Raw genomic sequence first — 21,528 nt, forward strand, 5'->3', positions numbered from 1 at the left:
GTTGACAGTTAACTGGAAACTAATGTGTGATAGACACGGTTTGTTTTAAGCTTCTTCCTATAGGAGCGGGGGTGGGGGTAAGAATGGGGGAGATTGCCTAGTGATGAATGGCCTTTGGTGTCTTCTCTTATGCATTCCTCCACTGTAAAGGAATGTAAAGGATGGTCGTGAAAGTATTTTGTTTATAAGTTGTAAAGGAAACATATAAATATAAAGATGTGGTTTTGCACAATAGGGTACGTTCTGAGACATTCCGCTCTTGCATAGGATGTCTGCATGTTGGATGAAAGTGACTCAATACATACATTTATAAATAAAGACCTAAATATAAATGGAGCACATTGTTCTAAATAAACTAATGAAAATTAATTCAAACCTGCACGACTTGTTGACACTTTTGTCAGAAGCAAGTTGATGTTTGCAAATGAGCAGCTGGTAAGTGGCAGCTGCTGAGTCCTTAAAAACCCACTCTGTGTTCTAAAGTGAACCAGGGAAGTGAGATAACTGTGCTTAACTTGTAAAACAATAAGTGCTGGGGTCGATGAAGAAACAGGAGGCCGGCGCTATTGGATGTCGGAGTGCTGAATACCTACGCTGCATAGTCTTGACTCAAACTAATGCCTCTTTCTTCCACCACCGTACACTCCCTGCCTATGCATCTTACCCTCGCAGGCCCTTTTTCAAACCTTTCTTCCTTTTGCAAAGTTTTGTTTCTCTTTCTCCTTATGACCCCCTTTCGAGTTTTTCTCACTCGTAACCTGGCTCGAAGTCCTTTGAGCAAAAATAAATTTTGTACCCCAAAAATGAGTGCCAGTGAAACCCACCATCAATCACCAGCTCAAATTAAGCACTGGCTAGCCTGTCTCTCCTCAACAGTGGTTGACAGGAGTTCCCCATAGGCGTGTTTTTTTGTAAGAAAATGTGTCAAAAGGAACATTTTATATCCTGTGTTCCGAACGCTTTTCAGCATATCATTCTTTCTCCAAGGGGACACTCACAAAAACATTCCAATAATTCACGGTGGGGTGAGTCATTCCGAAAGTTCTTAAATAACAGATTAGGGATACTTCCACCCAAAAAACATGGAAAATTTCCTTTGGTGTTTGGTGAAGAGCCGTAGCCTTTACAAACATGTCTGTGGGAACTTCCATCACCCCCAGGAGCGTTTGTTCTCTGCAGCAAAATATCTAGTATGTGCGTATCAGAGAACTATGCACACAATAAATACACTGAATGCACATAAATCACCTATTTGTTCCAGCAAAGAAGCAATGTGTGCCCATAATAAGTTATATGCCATATAGTAGAATCAAATGTATGTTTGTTTCATAAAATGAAATTTTATGACAAGACCGGAGGCTCTTATTATGCGTTCTTTTCATGCTTTATTTAAATAGCAGCAGTCAAGAAAAAACTACAACTCCCAGCAGGGTTAGCGACCTCGTAACCAATGGGAGTAAAACAGTAAAGACAACCAGCCAATCACTACATTACATGAACTATAGAGAGTACGCTTGACTGCGCACAGCCCTCTTTTCTTGCTGCTGCGCAGTCGAGATAAGTACTCTTTTTTTACTCAGGAGTTATTATAACGTTTATTTATTGTGTGTTTGGTATATTTAGGTTCTCGCTTACTAATTGTCTTATTGCAATACTGGTTAGCTTCGCAAGCTTTCAGCGCGCCTATTTTACCCCCCCTCTCTCCCCGTCAAGTTATTTTGGTCTGCCGTCGAACGCGACTCAACCGTCGCGTTCGAACACCTATCTCGGTCCTGTCAGCGGAGCGCGCTCGGCTCTTCATTGCGCGGCTGACGGGACGTTACCTGAGCATTCCGCTCCTCTACCGCAGGTCGCTCCGACGGTCGACTTCTTCAAAAATACGCGTGTCTTCTGCTCCGCAGTCGTACTCGCCTTGTCTCCGCCCATTAGTGTTTTCCAGCCCTGGGGGTGTATCCTTTCGGTTGGGAGCGTCTTGCTCCTCGGTTAACTCTTCAATACCCAGTTTTTGGCTGACATTTATATCATTGCCTTTCATTTTGCTCAAATTTGTTCACGGATATAATGAATTCTAATTCCCCTTCGTCAGAATCAGGGGAGGAGGAGGATTTGCTCAAACAAGATATAAGCGATTTTATCCATTCCTCCATGAAAAGTGCTTTTAAAGCAACGATGGATAAGATGTCTAAAAACATCGAAAATTCAGTGTTGTCCATGGTGTCCAAAGCCAAGGCCCATTCTGCGGGGGAAAGCAGAAAAAGGAAAATATTATCAAACAAATCACGTAAGGGCGCATTTAAGGCAAGTGAGCCTGGCTCACACCAGGATGAGGACTTGATTCCTCCTAGGCCTCCTTCTAAGGAGGGGATTTCGGTGCCCATTGCGGCATCTCACAAAAAATGCAAGAACAAAGCTAAACATAGTTCAGCGCCAAATAAATCAGTGATTGAAAAAATTTTGGACACAGATGATGATGATATGGACATGTCAGACCAGTCTGATAATCCTGATGAGGCATTTTCCCTTTCTTCCCCTCCTCGAAAAAGGTCAAAAATGTCATCAGGCGAACCCTCTTCCAGTGTGGTGGACGCCGAGGGCGTACCTATGTTCGACCCATCCCTTATCCACCACCCAAATTCAACGGAATGGCTCCCGTTGGATCACGTAGGTGCATATATTTCCTCTCGCCTACGGTTGCCTCTGGATAAACAGACTCGGGCCAAATTAAAATCGGAATGTCCCAGGCCAGCGTTGGACTCTAACATTACTGCCACTCCAATTATCGATGAGAGTCTCATCACATTCTTTACAAAATATGGCAAGGACCCCCGTAAGGGAGTGGATAAAGCCTGGACCACGTGCCAGGATAAACTCCTGGATGTAGTAGGACCTCTAGCGAGGATTTTCGACCTGGCCGAAACGGCGAAAATGGAAAACGTACCAATTGACCCTGCTGATCTCTCGCTATGGATCCAACGGGCCTTTTGCCTCTTAGGAAATGCTAATTCGGCAATAATTCATGAGAGACGCAAAGGTCTTCTCCTAAAGATGGATCCTAAATTGGCCAATCTGGCCACTCGGGACCCCGGTGTACTCGCTGAGGGTAATCTGTTCGGCACTTCCTTTATCAAGGATCTAAACCGGTTTGTTTCAACTTTCTCGTCTATTGACAAGGCACAGCAATCGATGAAAAAGGTTTTCAATCAGCGGGTTTTCGCACGGGCCGGTAGAGGTAGGAGTCGCTTTACCGGCCGTCCATACAGGAACCAAGGCTCCAGAGCATATGCAAATCCCTATGGCACCTATCAACACGAGTTCAAACCTCAATTTTACCCCCAGCGTTCAAGGGGATTCCGCGGTCGCGGCCAACGTTTCTCCAGATCGACCAACAACCAAGGTAAACCTACTTTCTGGCCTTCCCGTGGGAGGTCGGCTTCGTTTCTTTCAAAAAAAGTGGGAATCGATTTCTTCCGACCCATGGATTATTTCCACAGTGCAGGGATATCGCATAGAACTTCTTTCCCCCCCCTTTCAATCCTCTCTCCCTCCTCTTCCAAAGTTTTCTCTCGAAATGTCTTCTCTAATTTCCGCAGAGATTCAATCTCTTTTCACAAAAAAGGCTATCCAACACTGCAGTCTGGATCCGTCAGGTTTCCTCAGTTCTATCTTCCTTGTTCACAAAAAGAACAAGAAACTTCGCCCTGTGATCAATCTGAAAGCCTTCAACCAATTCGTGGTTTATCGTCATTTCAAGATGGAGACTATAGTCCATCTCAGGGATATTTTGCTCCAATTCGACTGGCTAGTCAGACTGGATTTACAAGACGCATACCTAACCATACCCATACATCCTTCCCACAGGAAATTCTTTCAATTCCAGTGGAATTCAGAAAGATTTCATTTTTCCTCCCTTCCGTTTGGCCTGTCTTCCGCTCCCTGGTGCTTTACAAAGCTTCTAAAACCAGTGATAGCTTATCTCAGGTCGTTGGGCATCAGACTCATCATTTATCTGGACGACATTTTGATTATGCACCAGAACAAGTCTTCTCTTCTGAATCATCTTCAACTTACTTCTACCCTTCTTTCAGAGCTGGGCTTCCTGATAAATCTCGAGAAATCAGTAATCATACCTTCACAACAGATAGAGTTTCTGGGCTTCCAGATAGACTCTGTGTCAGCTTCCTTGCTCCTTCCTCAGGCAAAAATCTCAGCAATCAGAAAGGAGCTCGTTTTAACTCTACAAAAAGACTCTATTTCTCTCAGAGCCCTCGCAAGGGTGGTAGGTCTCCTCGCTTCTTCGATTCAAGCCATCTTCCCGGGACCCCTTCATTACCGCGCTCTTCAACGCCTCAAAATTCTTCATCTTCGTCGAGGATTGGCTTTTTCCGACCTCGTGGCTCTCGACCAAGAATCACGAATAGAAATCCAATGGTGGATATCCCATTTAGAGGCCTGGAACGGCAGGTCCATCTTCCCCTCTGTGCCAGATCTTGTGTTAGAATCAGATGCAAGTCTCACAGGCTGGGGCGCCCGGTGTGGGGCGATATCGACTGGCGGTACATGGTCCGCAGGGGAGTCCAGATTGCACATAAATTGTTTAGAGCTTCTTGCAGGCTCCTTTGCGATCAAAAGCTTTACAAAAAACAGAGCTCAATGTTCTATCCTGCTCCGCATGGACAACATTGCGGCAGTACGTTATATCAATCACCTCGGGGGCACCAGATCCAGACCTTTGGCGCTACTGGCCAAGAGTCTTTGGGAATTTTGTCTGGCCCACAAGTTTTCCCTCCTAGCCGAGTACCTTCCAGGCTCCTTGAACTCCACTGCAGACTGGCATTCTCGTCATTTATTCGATTCCAGCGACTGGATGTTACACCGCTCAGTCTTCCGATATCTAGAGAGGAAGTGGGGCCCCTTTCAGATAGATCTATTTGCATCCAGACTCAACGCTCGGCTTCCCCGTTTCTTCAGTTGGCGTCCAGATCCTCTAGCCTTAGCCACGGACGCGTTTCTTCAAGACTGGTCTCAGTCTCTCAACTATGCTTTTCCACCTTTTCTCCTTATCAACAGAGTTCTAAATCAAGTCCGACGGCAACAGGCGTCCTTGGTTCTCCTGGCTCCCTTTTGGCAATCACAGATCTGGTTTCCCCCTCTTCTCGAACTTGCGGTAGACTTTCCAATTCTCCTTCCGAATTTTCCATCCCTTCTCCTGGACCCACTCGGATCTCCCCACAATCTAATCCTAGACAGTTCTCTAACTCTGTCAGCATGGTACGTTTCCGGTCTTCCCAACAATCCTTCCCGATTTCGTCAGAAGCTACGGAATTTATCAACAATGCATGGGCGCCAGGTACAAGACGAGCATACGAGTCAGCTTGGTCTCTTTGGTCAAGCTGGTGTGTGGGACAATGTGCCAATCCCTTTTCAGCGGATGTCAATTTGATCATTAACTTCCTAGCCGCCCAGGCGGGTCTAGGTAAATCTTATCGGACAATAAATCTCTACAGATCGGCAATATCTATTAATCATTCTCTAGTAGATGGTATTCCTATCGGTTCCCACCCTTTGATCTGTCGCCTTCTAAAAGGCGTTAAGCTTTCCAGACCACCTTCTGCCAAGTACACTCATCTCTGGGATGTTTCCCTGGTATTGAATTTTCTTGTCGATTGGCCGGACAATTCTGCCCTAACACTCAAAATGCTGTCTGCTAAACTTACTATGCTTCTGTGTTTAATATCCATGAAGAGAACTTCGGACGTTAAGTCCTTGGATGTTTCCGCCCGTCAATTTTTACCATCGGGAGTTCTGTTCCATATATCCAAACGTACTAAGACTAATCTACATTCAGTATTTTACCCTTTCTTTCCAGACAAACCAAATCTCTGTGTGGGTCTTTGTTTAAAAGAATATGAAAAAAGAACTGCGGTCCTGAGAACGTCTTCATCTAATCAATTGTTAATATCATTTCGTAAGCCCCATAATCCTGTGTCTTCGGCAACTTTAGCTCGGTGGGTCAAATGGATCATGTCCCTGGCCGGGATTGATATTTCAGTGTTTGGGGCCCATTCAGCCAGGGGCGCCATGGCCTCCAAGGCTTTTGCCTTGGGTTCCAGTTTGGAGCACATTCTCAGGTCCGCAGATTGGTCCAATGATAACGTTTTTAAAACTTTTTACTGTAAACCTGTTACATCTGCCGCTTCTATTGTTGTTGATAAGCTTTAAACGCGCATAATAAGAGCCTCCGGTCTTGTCATAAAATGTAGATTTTCCTAGTAATTTATGACGGAAAGTCTTAATTTTATTAAAGACACGGAGGCGAATATTATCCCACCACAAGTACTTCTTTTAATATGTACTTTTTTCTTCCCTCCCAGCGACTCCGGCTCTTCCGCCAGCTTCCGGATGACTCCACCGGTACTGTCTTCTCACCATGTATTGGGTTGGCGCAGGACGTATCTTTGCAACCTTCGCGGGAGCTACAATTCCACCCTCATACAGTTCGCATCATCGCTGTGCTGCAGGACTTCTGTTCGATTTCTTTGGCGTTTGCTATTATTGGACTCATCTACCCGTTGTTTTACGTTTCTAGTTAAATTTGCTCGCTCAAGAAAAGAGGGCTGTGCGCAGTCAAGCGTACTCTCTATAGTTCATGTAATGTAGTGATTGGCTGGTTGTCTTTACTGTTTTACTCCCATTGGTTACGAGGTCGCTAACCCTGCTGGGAGTTGTAGTTTTTTCTTGACTGCTGCTATTTAAATAAAGCATGAAAAGAACGCATAATATTCGCCTCCGTGTCTTTAATAAAATTAAGACTTTCCGTCATAAATTACTAGGAAAATCTACATTATTCCACAATACCTGCTATTAAAGGCTTGACTGTTGCACCAAATACTGGGAAACTTCCATTATACATCTGAATACTGCTACACTACTTTATGCCGTAGCCAGTAGTGTCATATTGCTGCTCACACAATCCACGAAAAATTGTGAGGCGTATATTTTCCATTAAACTCTTTAAAATAATCTTGAAGAGGAAACCCTCACTATATATATATATATATATATATATATATATATATATATATATATATATATATTAAACTCATCACTTTGGAAAGTTACCCAGCTATGATTTATGAGGACATTCTCTTATTTCATCACATATTTGCTGCTACAATGATGTAACATGGCAATTAAATAAATACCAATTACTTTAAGTCTCACAGCGGGATATCTGATAATTGTTGAAATTACTTGAGTTAGACAAAGCTTAGATTTTCTAGTAAACATTGAAGGAAGCAGAGTATACTGATACTTTTGAAAACTACTTCTCCATAAGGCCTTTTTTTCACCAAAATGAAGAAAGAAGTATAAAGCATGTGACGTGATATAATATAAGTGTTAGAAATGGGGTCTTTGGTTGACAGTCAGGTTACCCCCTGTTCAATCAAGGACCCTCACTCTAGTCAGGGTAAAAGAGAATCACCCTCAGCTAACCCCTGCTTACCCCCTTGGTAGCATGGCAGAGCAGTAGGCTTAAGTTCAGAGTGCTAGGTGTAAAGTATTTGTACCAACACACACAGTAACTTAATGAAAATACTACAAAATGAAACAAAACCGGTTTAGAAAAATAGGAAATATTTATCTAACCAAAACAAGACCAAAACGACAAAAATCCGATATACACAAGTCAAGTTATGAATTTTTAAAGATTAAACTAAAAAATAGCCTTAGAAACACAAAATGCTTTGATGAGGTGTTAACACGGCATTGTGATGGAGTCGTTCCCAACAAGCCGACACCAGCGTCGCTGGGCACGGAGTCACATAGACCCCCAAGTACAGTACCTTTGGTGAAGAGTGAAAACAAGTCGATGCGCGAAGCCGGGGATCGCGACGTCTGTGCGAAACGTTGAATCTGTGCACTTCGTGCGGTGTCGGTCACGACGTGGTGCGGCGACTTCCATGGAGTCACGGACATCAGTGGGGCTGCAGTGGCATCGGGGCTGCGAAGGTTGTCACTTTCCAGCGAAGATCACGGAGTCGGTTGCAGGCTGCGTCACCGGATTCAGCAGCAGCGGCGGTCCGAAGTAGTCTGAAGTCAATTTCCATGGATTTCCACCAGCTTTCCTTTCAAGGGCCCAGGGACTGCATACGGCACCACTTGTCAGAGTAGGAGTCTCTCCAGAGACTCCAGGTGCTGACAGAGAGAAGTCTTTGCTGTCCCTGAGACTTCAAACAACAGGAGGCAAGCTCTAAATCAAGTCCTTGGAGATTTCTTCACAAGATGGAAGGCACACAAAGTCCAGTCTTTGCCCTCTTACTCTGGCAGAAGCAGCAACTGCAGGATAGCTCCACAAAGCACAGTTACAGGCAGGGCAGCTCTTCTTCCTCAGCTCTTCAGCACTTCTCCAGGCAGAGGTTCCTCTTGTTTCCAGAAGTGTTCTAAAATCTGTGGTTTTGGGTGCCTTTCTTATACCAAATTTTCCCTTTGAAGTAGGCCTGCTTCAAAGTAAAGTCTCTTTTGAATGTGAAATCCTGCCTTGCCCAGGCCAGGCACCAGTCACTCACCATGGGGTCAGAGTCTGCATTGTGTGAGGACAGACACAGCCCTTTCAGGTGTAAGTGACCACTCCTCCCCTCCCTCCTAGCACAGATTGCTCATCAGGAAATGCAGACTACACCCCAGTCTCCTTTTGTGTCACTGTCTAGTGTGAGGGGCAACCAGACCAACTGTCAAACTGACCCAGACAGGGAGTCCACAAACAGGCAGAGTCACAGAAATGGTATAATCAAGAAAATGCTTACTTTCTAAAAGCTAACTGTAACGTACCTGTAACCTTTGTTTTTTTCAGTGAATATATAAATACATATAACATCCCTGTACCCTGTGTTTTTTTAAGAGAATATTTATATACTAGACGACTAAAACAAATATATCTATATGTAATAGTTATTTCTTAACATAAGAATTAGATGTGTTGTGGAGGTCGCATGTTTGCCCCTACCAAAACTTGGAGGCGTTGGCACCGTAGAGTGAATATAACCCTGAAACGTTATGCAATCAGTTCAGCCTTTGCTGCTTCAGCTCTCCCTGCCCTGGAAATGTCAAAGGGTATGTATGGTAACTGGTGACCTGAAACTATCCATGTTGTAGACTATAGGAGGTATATCCTTCTCCGTTTGAGCAGCCAAACTAAGGAATTCATTACCCCCAAATATGAGATCCACGGATAACTATCTTGTCTTCAGAAGACTACCCAAGAGTTGGCTCTTTCCTTCATAACCACCATATTCAAACAGCAAAGGACTGCATATGCCTGTGTTGATAAATATTTTTAATCTGATTATGTGCATATTGTAGATATGTATAGTTCTTTAGGAAATATGTATCGCTAATGTCAAAACAATAAATTACACACATACTCTTTAAACCTGTGTAACAAATGTATATTTACTCAAGGTTAAATATGTATATATATATATATATATATATATATATATAAATATATATATATATATATACACACATATATATGTGTGTGTGTGTGTGCCTGTGTATATATATATATATATATATATACATATATTTACACATATATATGTGTATGTTATTCTATGCTTAACATGTTCATAGATCATTTCATAGCTCCTGGATAAATTGTTATAATAGATGCTTATGAATCCTTGCTCTCGTTTTATATCACACTGATCAAATGATTTATTACCATAAGCATTTTGCTATTCAAAAATTGAGGAAAGATAAATAAATGTTAGAAAAGTACACTTATTAATTCACTTCAAATATTACAAATCTTGAAAGTCTGTGTTTATACAATACTACTATAAAATTAAATTAAATAAAATCTATAAATAAAATTCAAATTATAAATAAGTAAATTAAAGTAAAAATAATAATAATAATGGATACATAAATTAAAGAATAATAATAATAATGATAAAAAATGTATATATATATATATATATATATATATGAATAAAATTATGAATAAATAAAAATAATATAAATGTACTCTTTTAAGATTTACTTTGTCTACCCATCACCATATGTCATGTCTCTATCAATCTATCCTCCATCCCCACTCTGACTCATCCCAAACCCATTCTACTACTTTAATCTCCAAAATAACCCTGCCTAAGCTCTTCCCTCCTCTTCCACATCTAGCTCACCCAAACCTCAGTTTACTACCATGATCTCCCAAACAACCGTACTAAGTTCTCCCTCATTTATCTCACCTTTGACTCATCCAAAACCTCTCCTCCTACTATGATCTCCTTAACCTTTCCAAATACTCTTCCCTCCTCCATCTCTCCTTTACTCATCCCAAGCCTTATCCTATTACTATAAACTCCCAATTAAAACTGCTGTATTCTTCCCTCCTCTATCCCTCCATTGCTCTAGTCAATCCAACCAACAAACTCACATATCTTCTGCTCAAATTAACTCACAATAATAGTAATCCTGTACTCATATTTCCCTATACTAATCCACCACTAATTCCTGTTGGGTTCCAGAGTAGCATGCTACTCGCCGAAAAGCGATTTGACGTCTCGTCAAGGGTAGTAAGAGTTATATAAATACTATTAAAATACAATACACTATTCACTTAAACAAACAAAGGTTACAGGAGCGTTATAGTTAGTGTTAGAAATGGGGTCTTTGGTTGGCAGTCAGGTTACCCCTTGTCCAAGCAAGGACCCTCACTCTAGTCAGGGTATGTCACACACAGTTCAAATTATCCTATGCCCACCCTCTGGTAGCTTGGCACTGAGCAGTCAGGCTTAACTTAGAAGGCAATGTGTAAACTATTTGTGCAATAAATCATACAATACCACCATATAGCACCACAAAAATACACCACACAGTGTTTAGAAAAATATATCATATTTATCTGGATAAATGCAGGTTAAAATGATTAAAATGCAATAAGTAAATGTTGAGATATCACTGTAAAAGTGATATAAAGGCCCATATTTATACTTTTTGACGCAAACCTGCACCAGCGCAGGTTTGCGTCAAAAAGTTTAACACCGGCTACCGCCATTCCTACGCACCAGCCGGGCGTCATATTTAAAGAATGACGGTAGCCGGTGCTGGCCATGCCCAGGGGACCTCTGTCTTCTGGGCATGGCCATTGGGCACAGTGCCATGTAGGGGGGCCCAAGTTAGGCCCCCATGACACCTACAAAAATAAAAAAAATTACTTACCTCTACTTACCGTAGATGGGTCCCCCCATCCCTGGGTGTCCCCCAGGGGTGGGCTATGGTGGCAGGGGATGTCCCTGGGGGCAGGTAAGGGTACATGTGGACTGCTACCATGGAAATGAGCCTAGAGGTCCCTTAACGCCTGCCCTGACCCAGGCGTTAAAAAACGGCACAAATCCGTCTGGGCGTAATTTTTAAGGCCCACCTCCTCCCATGCGTCAAAATGGCGTGGGAGAATAAATAAGGCGCACATGCCTTAGAGTCATTTTTTGGATGGGTACTCCTACCTTGCATAGCATTAGCGCAAGGTAGGTGTCCACGCTAAAAAATGACTCAAACTCCATGGATTTTGGCGCTAGACGGGTCTAGTGCCAAAGTATAAATATGGAGTTAAGTTTGCGCCGGATTTGCGTAAAAAAAATGATGCAAATGTGGCGCAAACAGAGTATAAATAATCCCCCGAAGTGTCTTAAGTCTTATAAAAACCAATAAATGTCTCTTAAAAACCATAAAGGTCTCTTGCAAGCACAAAGTACCTGGTTCGCGTTCAAAATCTCCTCAAGGGACCGCAGAGGAGGTGATGCGCGTAAAACGGGGAGGTGTGGTCGGTTTCACCCCTTCGCACACCAACTTGCATTGTTATTTTCCACGCAGGGGAAGACTTTGCGTTGATTTCCGGCTCGCGGACTTGGTTCCTCTTCGGATCGCGGGGTTTTCTGGCACCCTGGGGATGGTTCGTGGAATCTTGGGCTTGTGGAATGAAGTCACAAGCGATGTGTCGATTCAGTGGGCGTTGCGTGGAAATTTCTCCCGCACTACAGGCGCTGCTTCAATTCCTCTCTAGAAGCCGGCCTGCGTCTCCCAGGTCGGCTGTGCATCGATCCGGTGGGCCGTGCATCGAAGTTCCGGTCACAACGCAGGCGATGCGTCGATCTTCTCCTTGTAAAGTCACGCTGCATCGTCCCGGTTCGGCGTGCGGTGAATTTCTCACCTTGGGCAGGCTGTGCATAATTTTTAGCAGGCTGTGCATCAAATCTTTGCCGCACAAGGTATCCAGTTGCAGGAGTGAAGTCTTTTTGGTCCTGAGACTTCAGGGAATAGGAGGCAAGCTATCCAAGCCCTTGGAGAGCACTTCTCAGCACAGCCAGAGAGCAGCAAGGCAGCAGTCCTTCTCAGAAAAGCAGTCCCAGTGAGTCCTTTGGGCAGCCAGGTAGTTCCTCTCGGCAGGTCTGCTTCAGAGATTCTTCACCAGCAGGTTTCTTGTCCAGAAGTGTCTGTGAGGTAGAGTGTCTACCCCAAGAAGTGTCTAAAGTCTGTGGTTTTGGGTCCTCTTCTTATACCCATTTTGGCCTTTGAAATAGGCTTACTTCAAATGAAAAGTCTCACTTGTTTGTGAAATCCTGCCTTGCCCAGGCAAGGCCTCAGACACACACAAGGGGGATGGAGACTGCATTGTGTGGGGGCAGGCAGAGTCCTTTCAAGTGCAAGTGACCACCCCTCCCCTCCCTCCTAGCACAGAGGGCTCATCAAAATGTGCAGGCTACACCCCAGCCCCCTTTGTGTCACTGTCTGGAGAGAGGTGCAAACAGTCCACCTGTCAAACTAACCCAGACAGGGAATCCACAAACAGGCAGAGTCACAAAAATGGTTCAAGCAAGAAAATGACCACTTTCTAAAAGTGCCATTTTCCAACACACAATCTCAAAATCAACTTTACTAAAAGATGTATTTTTAAATTGGAGTTCAGAGGTCCCAAACTCCATATATTTATCTGCTCCCAAAGGGAAGCTACGCTTTAATCATGTTTAAATGCATCCCCCAGGTTAACCTATTAGAGAGATAGGCCTTGCAACAGTGAAAAACGAATTTGGCAGTATTTCACCATCAGGGCATATAAAATACAATAGTATATGTCCTACCTTAACCACACACTGCACCCTGCTCATGGGGCTACCTAGGGCCTACCTTAGGGGTGTCTTATATGTAGGACAAGGGAAGGGTTAGCCCTGGCAAGTGGGGACACTTGCCAAGTTGTATTTACAGTTTAAAACTGCACTCACAGACACTGCAGTGCAAGGTCTGAGACATGATTACAGGCTACTTATGTGGGTGGCACAACCAGTGCTGCAGGCCCTCTATTGTATTTTACTAGGGACCTGCTATTAAATCAAATGTGCCAATCATGGATAAACCAATTAACAGTACTATTTACACAGATAGCATATGTACTTTAGCACTGGTTAGCAGTGGTAAAGTGTTCGGAGTTCAAAAGCCAACAAAAACAGGTCAGGAAAAATAGGAGGAAGGAGGCAAAAAGTTTGGGGATGACCCTGTAAAAAGGGCCAGGTCCAACAGTTAGGCTGCCATTGAAAAAAATGTAAATGTACAAAATTCACCAGTTATAGTTACCCCAATTAACTATAACTCGTTCCCTAGGGTAACTATAATTCGCGTCCCGCGATGCACAGTATTTTCATCAACATTTTTACTGCAAATATTACATTGTTTTTATCAGTGATGGTATCAAACATGTCTTGAGTGCCCTAATTTGTGGGGTCATTAGCAGTGCATAACCAGGGCGCATTTTGCACTGTTAATTGGTGAATTTTGATGGTTTTGTATGTTTAAAATGTGATCCTAACTATAATGACCCTGTAATCTTTAGTTCTTTTAAGTGAATTCTATTCTATTTCCTAACTATATCGCTCCTGTAACCTTTGTTTTTTTCAGTGAATGTATATATATATATTCCCACCGTATCCCATCTAACCCCAAAAACCCACCAATAATTAAAAAAAAGTAAAACTGAAAAACAAAACTTAAAAATTATACCAAAATCGCTATTTTAAAAAGTGTTAACGTTGTGCACCAGCATTTTCCAATGTGAAAACTTTATAATATGTGACCATCAACTTAATTTCCATGGATACGGGAATTTAAATGCTTGCCCTTGTCAAAGGCATGCAATTGGGTGAGTGGCTAACAAATAACAGCCTGCATGAGGGCTGCCTTCACTGTATAAACACTGAACTTAGTGTGTAATCGTAATGCGTTTTTTGACCATCAGATGCCATGCTTGTAACAAAATCATTTTGTATAGTAATTAAACAAAACTGAGGGGCAGATTTATGGAAAGTGGTACTGCACGAGTTCAGCGCCACTTTCCCTGCGCCCCTTAACGCACCTCAACCATGTGTGCTCTGTATTTAAAATACGGAACACCATGGCGCAGGGTAGGGGGCGATAGTGTCATTCTATGTGACGCTATTGATGTACTCTGCAAAATATTCCTTGTGCCATGTTTCAGCCCCCTAATGGGGGAACGCCCCCTTTGTATACATTATGCCTGGCACAGGCATAATGTAGCGCAAAGGGTTACAAAGTGGGGCAATGCATGCATTGTGTCACTTTGTAAATATGGCGCATGGATTTCGGACTTGTTGGGCCACATTAGCATAACAAAAATGAGGCTAATGTGGTGCAAGGTGGCGCCACATAGGAGTGTGTACAAAATGACTCTTTCTGCTCATTCTTTTACTTTTGGAAACTGTCCTGGGTGATAAATGTGTAGCTGCAGTTTGGGGAAGAAGAACATTGACCATTACATTTGAGATCCCTACTCTTTGACACTATCTAAGTTATTGTTTGTTTTTAACTTTGTAGTCATAAGTTATCTGACAATTTCAATAAATAAGGCTCCATTCCGATAGTGAACATGGACGCTGATTTTGGTCAAGGTAAATTAGCAAGCAGACGTGTTGATTGGCATGTGTACAGTTTTGTTTTATCACGATTTTGAAACTAAACAATGGTGCATTTCCACAAACACTGTAAATAGCAGCAAAACATAAAAAAGAACAGTAAACGGCAGATCTTTGGCCTATCAGATTTATTGTTTTCATTTGTTACTAAAATGTGCTTCACACAAAAACCTAGACTTAGACCATCTAGTTTTGTTTTTTCAGTGCTGCTGTCCTGTACTAATTTCAATTCCCCAAACGACTCTCATGCTCAGCGGTTGCACATTATGTGTCACCAGAGACAACAGATGGATGTTTTTATTTCTTTTATTTTCTGGTCCATTTCAAATGATGTGTAGGTCAATGTAAAAATAGGGCTGCAGGTGTTAGAGTTTTCTGTAAAATGTCCGATGCAATATTGATGTCTGTAGACTAAAAATAAAGCACAAGTCATCACATGGATAAATGGGGGTGGACTATGAAGTCACAATTAGCTAATGAATTAATTACTTACCGGTAAGTTTCATTACTCCATATACCCTGTTTCTCGTACCAATACGTACTTCATTGAGGTGTTTCACCTCTACCCTGTCCCAGATGTCCTAGCCAGATCCAATCAAAAGTTCCTCACTTTTCTACCCTCAAATTACCCTCTACCAATATAAGTGCAAGGAGCCCAGAAAATGACCTGAACATCCCAAAGCAAAGGAACTAAAAAAGAGTCCGTTTGTTATCCCAGAAGAAACAGGGAGGGCAGGACGTATGTATTGGTACTGGTAAGTAATTAATTCATTACCTCCTCAACCCTATTTCTTGTCCCAATACTTCCTTCATTGAGGATATACCAAAGAAAAACAGAACAACCTGACTCCCAGAAAATATAAACAGCCGCAAACCACTGGATAATGCAGAACAGCTTTATTGCAAACCAGAAGGGCAGCAGACAAGAGGCCAGATTGTTCACTGAACAACAGCAGCCAATACCAAGAGCCGAAGGCCACAGGATCATGCAACCTGTAATGTGAGACAAAAGTACAGGGAGTGACCTAAGTGGGTGCCTGACAAATGTCCGGAATGAAAACACCTTGTGCTTCCGCCCAGGAAGTCGCCATGCCTCTCGTAGAATGACCCTGGACACCACCTGGCAGAGTGACATGTTGAGAATCATAAGCCACGGAAATCAAGGAGCGAATCCAACAACTCAAAGTGGGAGAAGAAGCTTTTAAGTCATGATGGAAGACACCAAAGTTCACAAAAAGGTTGTCACACTGGCGAAAATCCTTAGTATGAGAAAGACAAATAGACTCAGCTCTCACCACATTCAAAACGTGTAAGCACGTTTATAATTTATTGATAATATACTTTTTTTGTTACAACTTCCCTCAATAAAGACATCCCTCCACATGAGTTGCATACTCAGTCCTAGACAAGGTAAGCTTGGAATATATCTTGCAATTGGAGGAAGGCCCCTTGGTCATGCAGAGCAATCAAACATCCCTCCCTCTTCCCGAAATCTTTTCCTTTCCATGTGCTGCGCCAGGAAGTATGGACTGGGTGGACAATCTGCCTAATCGAGGGGGGGATGCCAATTCATTTGTCAATGCCTCCCAAGCCTGTGTAAAATCCATAGGCCTACTACCCTGGTGTGCCTCCCTTAATAACACATCCCTTCCCAGCTCACCCATTGAAGTAGGTCAGCCGTCCAGAGCTCCACTCTACACACAGACAGCAAGACTGGCATAAAAAAATATTACTTCATTGAATACTCATATTCCCGGTCTATTCAAAGCTTAGAAGAGGTAAAACAAAAGATGAGAGCATTAAAGACTGAATATAGACTGAGATATCTGTGAAACGGAGAGCCTTTCTGCACTCCAAAACATATTTCTTTGATAAACCACAGGCAGCACGGAACTGGGCTGTTGAGCAGAAGCTGAATTGGTGCTGCAGTTTCAACAAGGTCTGCAAGGCCTATAGCACAGTTCAGCAGACGATGACAGAGGGAGATGGTAAGTAGCACAGACACTCAGGGTCAGGGGGATCTGAATATGTAAACAGATTTGCCATAGCTTTAACTTGGATTCAGCATCAGAGACACTGAGCAAAAAACACCGCTCTTGATAAATCACCTCAGATTAATGCTGCAACAGTATAAGCAAACTGCAGACTCCACAAATTATAGAGTGCAGGGAGAGGAAGGGAGTATTAGAAGTTACTATTTTGGAATTTTGAGATGTCTGCAGATATGAAAAATAATAGGCTTGCAACACAATTGATGCAGACATACCCAGCACAAAAAAAAATGTAAATACATAAGAAGCTCAGCTGGGAAGAAAGTGTGCACTGATTGGAATGTTAATAGCTTACTATACAAAATTAAGAGAGAAGCTGTTCTTAAAGAGGGCAAATTATATGACTCCAATGTCTTCCTACTAAAAGTAACACATCTGAAGGGGACTAAGGCCCTGATTATGACATTGGTGGTAAATCCTGCTTACTGTTGTGGTGTCATTTTATGACACACAAACACTAAACCAACAGAATACTCCCACAAACACATACCCCCCCCAGACCAAAGATTAGTGTTAAAATGTCGGTACGAACACCCATACAGTTACACCGACAAAACAACGCCCACCACATTATGACCCACAAATCACCACAGCGGACATTCAGTGGCGGTAAACCATTGGCGGTACACACGGCGCAGTCAGAATGGCCACTCACATAAAAAACAACACAACATTGGCCAATACCAAAAACACGCACTTGACAACTGATACACACACCACACCATCCCATTCACAGCACTATAAAACACTCACCCACATTACCCACAACCCTTTACGAACACCACAAATTGCGAAGAGACAGACAAGAAAATCACAGAGACAGCTATACACACACCACAAATACCCATTCATCCATCACGCAACCCACATCCCACACCCCACCACATTACTCAACACCCTCTGCACAATACACACCACACAACACCCATGTCCCCACTAAGGCACCCCCGTTTCACTGATGAGGAGTTGCGGGTCATGGTAGAGGAAGTAGTCAAGGTATAGCAACCGTCACTTGGAAAGAACCAGTTGCCAGAAAATGGAGCACTGATAGAACTCGCACAAGAGGGGGATCCCAGTGGGATGATGGATAGCTGATATCAGGTCAGGCTCCAATTGTGCACACAGCTCAGTGATTGTGGCCCTGTCCAGTCTATAGGTGAGTATTATGTGCCTGTCCTCCAGCGTAGCCAAGTCCACAAGGGGTCTGTTCACGGGGTCTTGCCTCCTCCTCCTATTCATCTGCAGTGGTAGGTAACACAAGAGTGAGTAGGGTGTCACAATTTGAACAATGGAACCACCACCTAAGGGACAGAAGATTGAGTAGGGTGTCACAATTTGAACAATGGAACCACCACCTCAGTCTACATAGTACATTAATGTAATGGGAAAATGTGAATGGCAATGTATGTGCAATTTACAATGACGTAGTTCTTGATTTTCTGAATGTTGTCCACCACTATAAAATGGCAACCGCCTGTCCCATATGTAGGGACAGGTGGAAGTGAGGTAACTCCTCCGCTGTTGGGTGTCATGACGGAAGGTGGTCTTGCACTGCTGTGCTATTCCTCATTGGCTAAAATGGGGCTCTATTGAGTACAGTGGCCAATGGGAATCACCGGCGGCGGTGACAGTGTACACCGCTGTGGATGTGACTGCCATTTTCTGTCTTATAACCTCACTTGATTCCTGACTTTCCACAGGACAACACCTCCACTGCGTGTGCTGCTGTGACCTATTTCTGGATCCTGCCATGTCCCATGTGACCAGTAAAAGGGCCCCTGCCTTCACTTCGGAGGAGTTACAGCGCTTGGTGCAATGGGTCCTACCCCAGCATGGACAGCTTTATGGGCCTCCAGACCAACAGGCAAATGCACCATGGGCACTATGCATGTGACAAGGTTGCATGGAGATGTGTGTGCAACCATTGTGTCATTTGGAGGGTATGTATGGTGGTAGTGTACATGGTGGGCGCCAGGTGATGGGTGTGCCAATGGAGATGTAAATGGTGTTTGTCGGCCATATGTGTTACAGGCCGGATTGTATGCTTAATGGTGTCCTTCTGTCTGTATTACCTCTGCAGGTCAGTGCCCATCCGAAGAAGGGATTGTGACGTACCATCACTAAGGACGTGCGGACCCTGGGGGTCTACAGCAGGTGGAGCACCCACTGTAGGAAAAGGTGGGAGGACCTGAGATGCTGGGCCTGGAAGACTGCAGAGGCCAAGCTGAGAATGGCTTCCCGATGAGGGTGGGGTACCTGTCGGAACCTCACCCCCCTGATGGCCCGCATACTGGTGGTGGCATACCAAGAGCTTGATGGGCACTTGAAAGCATCACAGCAGCCAAAAGGGGGTGAGTACAGTGAGTGTGACAACGATTATTGGTAGGTGGCATGGGATCCTGGTGGTAGGTTAGTGGGTGCCCCTTAATGCCAGGTCAGACTTTGTTGCGTGATCCAGCTCAAGGTAAATGGGTGTAATGCAATATCTAGTAACCTAGCTAGGTTGCATTCCATGTCAGCCAGGGCTTACTGAGTACCAGGAGGGGTGCAGTTGGCGGTGGTTGGCTTTCATCTTGCTGTGGCATCTAGCCAATTGAATGCCAGTGCGGTGCATAGTGCACAATCCTGATCCCTGTGTATGATGGTAATGTGTATGCCAACTGTGGTGTTGGTGCTGTAATTGACCCAGTGCTCCCTCTCTCTCCCCCCCCCTTTTTTCTTCTGTCATCCTGACCATTGTGCACTAGCATCATCTGATGGAGGAGCAGGGTCACTGGCGCCTGAGGGAGCTGCATCCCACAGGACCCAGGAGGCAGAGTCCACTCACGCTGAGGGGACCAGTGGGACAGAGGGCGAGGGGAGCACCACGGTGGAGACTGATTCCTCCTCCGATGGAAGGTCCCTGGTGGTGGCGGACATCTCTGGGACCACCCCAGCTACAGGTACAACCGCCACCCCCGTACCAGCACTGCTCTACCAGTAGCCCCCCACCGAGTTGCCGGGGGCCCGCTCACCCAGGAGGGTGGGCATCTCCTTTACCCCAGGCACCTCAGGCCCTGTCCCAATGAGCCCTGCTGCCCTCAGTGAGGAGGCTATTGACCTCCTGAGATTCATCTCTGTAGGGCAGTCAACCATTGTGAATGTCATCCAGGGGCTGGCATCCCAGATGCAGCAATGCAATACATACCTGGAGGGCATCCACAGTGGATTGGCGGCCCAATAGAGATTGTTTCAGGTTCTGGCCTCCTCTCTGATGGCAGCCCTAGTCCCTGGTCCTACCACCCCCCCTCCAACTTCCACGTCCCAGTCACCTCAACCCCAACCCATCCCATGCACACATACAGACAGACATGCACACAAAACATCACAAAAGAGTGGCACAGTCAAACACAGGCAGCACATTTCAGGTCACAAGCACTCACACAAACAACAGACAGTTGCACAAACAATGACATCCACTGCCTCCACTGTCTCCCCTCCTGCTTCTCGTCTTCCCTCACAGTCACATCCACACTCACACCTGCATGCACTGCATCAACAGCCACCACCACCATCACCACACCAAGCAGCACACACACCTCACTTGCAGACACCTCCACAACATCCATCCACACGTCCCCTGTGTCCTCTCCCACCCTGTCAGTCCCCTGCCTAAGAGACAAAAACGCACGCACTCAGACTTCCAACATCCATCCACCTCACATCAGCACACTGCCCATGCACCTGCACCCAAGTCCAGCAGATGTACCCCTCCAACAACCACTCCCTCAACCTCCAATCCCATCCCTCCTCCCTCATCCCACCCGCAACATCCCTAAGAAGCTTTTCCTTGCACATCTTGACCTCTTTCCTCCCATCCACACCCCCATCCTGCCCAGTAAGAGCAGGGTCACAACTACCCAGCCCAGAACCTCAACCAAACAGTCTGCTACTGCTCCCATCAAATCAACTGCTGCTGGTACAAAGGGGCCCAAGAGTGTCATGGCTGCCACTCCTTCTGTGAGCACACCTCCGCCTCAGAAAGGGAGGACTAGGGTGGTGAAGAGGAAGGGACATGAGACGAGGACAGTGGAGGCACCTCCCAGTCTTGGAGGCAAGAAAAGGAAGGTTCCCACTGTAGGAAAGTACCATCTTGCCTGGCATGTTACCCCCATTTTTCACTGTATATATGTTGTTTTAGTTGTATGTGTCACTGGGACCCTGTTCTCCAGGGCCCCAGTGCTCATAAGTGTGCCTGAATGTGTTACCTGTGTAGTGACTAACTGTCTCACTGAGGCTCTGCTAATCAGAACCTCAGTGGTTATGCTCTCTCATTTCTTTCAAATTGTCACTAACAGGCTAGTGACCAATTTTACCAATTTATATTGGCTTACTGGAACACCCTTATAATTCCCTAGTATATGGTACTGAGGTACCCAGGGTATTGGGGTTCCAGGAGATCCATATGGGCTGCAGCATTTCTTTTGCCACCCATAGGGAGCTCTGACAATTCT

General features: G+C 44.5%; 1 protein-coding gene across 3 annotated transcripts in view; it reads left to right on the forward strand.

Annotated features, from left to right (window-relative positions):
• The window catches only part of SLC2A9 (solute carrier family 2 member 9), a 1,837,553-nt gene that overhangs the window by 1,320,976 nt on the left and 495,049 nt on the right, over positions 1-21,528 (forward strand). The gene's annotated exons all lie outside the window — the stretch shown is intronic.

Source organism: Pleurodeles waltl, chromosome 1_2 (genome assembly GCF_031143425.1).
Source record: "Pleurodeles waltl isolate 20211129_DDA chromosome 1_2, aPleWal1.hap1.20221129, whole genome shotgun sequence".
In the NCBI taxonomy this organism is placed as follows: domain Eukaryota; kingdom Metazoa; phylum Chordata; class Amphibia; order Caudata; family Salamandridae; genus Pleurodeles; species Pleurodeles waltl.